General features: G+C 39.4%; 1 non-coding gene across 1 annotated transcript; it reads right to left on the reverse strand.

Moving 5' to 3' along the window:
• Window positions 1-2240: 2240 nt before the first annotated feature.
• Window positions 2241-2313, reverse strand: Trnar-ucg. The gene has a single exon. It is a non-coding gene; the product is annotated as a tRNA-Arg (tRNA).
• Between the last annotated feature and the right edge of the window lie 1341 nt (window positions 2314-3654).

Consider the following 3654-nt stretch of genomic DNA (forward strand, 5'->3'; position numbering starts at 1 on the left):
CACATAAAGCAGTCGGACAAAATTGGCTATAAAATGAGACTAAGGCTCTTCTGGGGCTGTATTCTCTCTCTCTCTCTCTCTCTGAAATGGACCCAATAGGTAAAGTTTTAAGTACAGATTAGCCTCCACTGCTCTCAACACCTTCACTCCCCCAACTGTAAAAGTAAATACTCACAGGGATAACCTATGGGGCGAATAGGACATCACTGGCACTAAAGACAAACATTGTATCCATTCTACTACACCTTCTTTCTTCTCAAAAAAGTTAAATAAATATAACAAAGACTAAACAGCTGGTGAAACACAATACAACCTAATACTATAATACGATAAAAGTACCGTACTATTGTTGATCTTTCTGAATCTCTGAATACACGAATATCATTACACCTGCATTAGGTCTCTAGCTGGTGTGTGTATTTAGCAACAGTTTTTCCTCTGACCGTAGAAGAAATTTACTGTATATAATTTGGCCCCTAATTAAACGGTTTCAACTGAACGAGCATTTGAAACAGCGGAAATGAGAGAGAGGGTTAGTGAGAGAGAGGGTTAGTGAGAGAGAGGGTTAGTGAGAGAGAGAGAGAGAGAGAGAGGTACCATAAATCAAGATACGATATTTAAATGCATTTAATAACTACAAACTCAGTCACTTATTTGTCAAGAAAAACAGTAAACATAATATATAACAATTTGAGGAGATTTTTTTTCTAAACAGTATAAAGATGACGGACATAAGATTTTAAAGAGATATTAACGACAGGGAGAAGGACGGGATTATATAATGTGAGAGTAAGTGAAACGTGGGTAGAGAACACCGCAGACTTTCACAGTGTGTCGCGCGGCTCAACCCAGGGCTGATGTAGCGTCTGTAAGCCTTCCTCCTCGCCCTGACGATCACGTGAGTACGGTGATCAATGTCTTGTGTATATACCTAAATACCTGAGTATGTTACAGTGATGTTTGCAAGATAACACGACAATGGGAGGAATGATAACGTTAAATATATATAAATAAATATATATATATATATATATATATATATATATATATATATATATATATATATATATATATATATATATATATATATATATATATATATATATATATATATATATATATATATATATACTGGATATAGTATTGAGAGAGAGAGAGCATTAGGGTGCGGAAGGGCTGGTCCAGGTGCGTGACTCAGGTATCCTCGGGGACAGGTGAGCGCCTCCCGCGGGGCAGGTAATGATTATCGACAGGAAAGTAGGGAGGAGATGGCGGGGGTAGAGAGATGGGGATGGCGAAGGAAGAGAAGAGTAGGGAAGGGAGGGTGAAATATAGGAATGGGAGGTGAAGGAGAGGGGATGGGGATAGGAAAGGGGTTAAGGGAGTGATGTGGTTTGAAGGGAAGAAAGAGAGAGTAGGGAAGGGGTAGGAGGGGAGAGAAGGGAGGGATGGATATGGGAGGGAAGAGACGGAGAGGAGAGGCGGGAAGGGGAATGGAGGAGGGAAGGGAAGGGCAGGGAAGGGAAGGAAAGGGAAGGGAAGGGAAGGCGTAATCACTTCCCATAACCGGTTGTCTCTGTCTACCTTATAATATTTACACAACAAACTACTGATTTAATGTATAGTCATGACCCTGGAGGCTGATATGTTTACTACTCTTTCGTTTTCTTATTTTTGTCAGTATGTCTCTCCCAGCATATAAAATTAACAGTGATGCCAGATACAACTATACGAGGTTGTTGGAGAGAATTAAGTATAACCTAACCTAACCTAATCAAACCTTTATTAGCTCAAACCCAACCTAACTTAAACTGAGCTAACCTAACTTACTATATCTTGAAGAACCTTGAATTGGTGGGATTTTGTCTACGATGCTTCCATGGATGGGAGATCCTTCTGTGGAATTTTTTGAAGTGGGTTTTTAGGTCAGTGGGAATTTTCATCTTGGTATTACTTTACTTCTTGGAGGTTGATTGAATAGCCAATGCAGTTGGCTTTTGTCTGGTCATTTTTTAAGTCTCCTTAAAACTGGGTCGTACAGCTCCTTAATTTGGGGTGCTAGTTTTGTTATTATTATTAATATCATTATTATTATTATTATCGGTATTTTAATTATTATTATATGTATTATCATAACTTCTCGTATTATTGTCACTATTATTATCATTATTATGTATAAACAGGAAGATATTGAGAGTATTCAATAGGCCAGTGACAAAACTTTGTCACTTAATAAAATTCGACCGTGACAGGATTCGAACCTGCAATCTTCGGATCCGAAGTCCGACGCCTTATCCGTTAGGCCACACGGCCTTAGTTTTACATGTACTCAAGACTCTTTTAAGTCGTGAAGTAGCTATATGATTCCTAGTAGGTGTGGAGTGTGAATTACTAGTTATCAATATATGCAAGTAAATCAAGTGATGACGTGCATAAACACTAGCCTCACTAGCTAGCAGAGATCTTGTAACCTGTGAGAATTGTAAATTAGAAAAATTTTCACGCTGATCACGGTCTTCAGTAAATAAAGAATGACCTCACTACACGGAGATCCTGTACCGCGTGAGAATTATATCCAGACAAAGTATTCACGTTAATCAAGCTTCTCTGTAAATAAACACAGGCTCTACTATACACCAGAGATCCTGTTTCCTGTGAGAATTACAACCTGACAAAATACTCCCGTTCATCAGGCTCTTGGCGTAAATAAACACTGGCCTTATTACACACAACTCGTAGTCCATGTTTTTACCCTATAGCAAGAATGATATATAGCGTGGTATGTTATCGTCGGGATATCCAGTGGTTTTGGGTCACCGTTTCAGCATTTGTTTTTAGCATATGTAAGTCAGTTAGTTGGGTTGTCATCATCATCATCATCATCTCATCATCATTGGTTGAATACCGAAGAGACAAGGAAACAGGAGAGAGAGAGAGAGAGAGAGAGAGAGAGAGAGAGAGAGAGAGAGAGAGAGAGAGAGAGAGACTCCCAACTGTGATCTGATAGGATATTCAGGACGGATGGCGCTGGAACAGGAAACTTCACTTCACCCTTTTTTTCCTATCACATGTATCGAAAGAAATCCCATCAGAATTACATTACTTCAACCGTAAAGAAGATGGGTCGTTGCGTCAGCCATCATAAAGAAAATAGGGTCTTACTTCATATGGCGTAAAGCAAATGGGGTCTTACTTCATCTGGCGTAAAGAAAATGGGGTCTTACTTCATCTGGCGTAAAGGGGTCTTTTTTTCATCTGGCGTAAAGCAAATGGGGTCTTACTCATCTGGCGTAAAACAAATGGGGTCTTACTTCATCTGGCGTAAAGCAAATGGGGTCTTACTTATCTGGCGTAAAGAAAATGAGGTCTTACTTCATCTGGCGTAAAACAAATGGGGTCTTACTATCTGGCGTAAAGCAATGGGGTCTTACTCATCTGGCGTAAAGAAATGGGGTCTTACTTCATCTGGCGTAAAAATGGGTCTTCCTTCATCTGGCGTAAGAAAATGGGGTCTTACTTCATCTGTAAAGCAAATGGGGTCCACTTCATCTGTCATAAAGCAAATGGGGTCTTACTTCATCTGGCGTAAAGCAAATTATTTCCTCTTTCATGTCATAGGTTATGTTTCGTGGAATTTCCTCTGGTAGTTTTAGT

The sequence above is a fragment of the Homarus americanus genome, unplaced genomic scaffold (assembly GCF_018991925.1).
Source record: "Homarus americanus isolate GMGI-L3 unplaced genomic scaffold, GMGI_Hamer_2.0 scaffold726, whole genome shotgun sequence".
NCBI lineage: Eukaryota > Metazoa > Arthropoda > Malacostraca > Decapoda > Nephropidae > Homarus > Homarus americanus.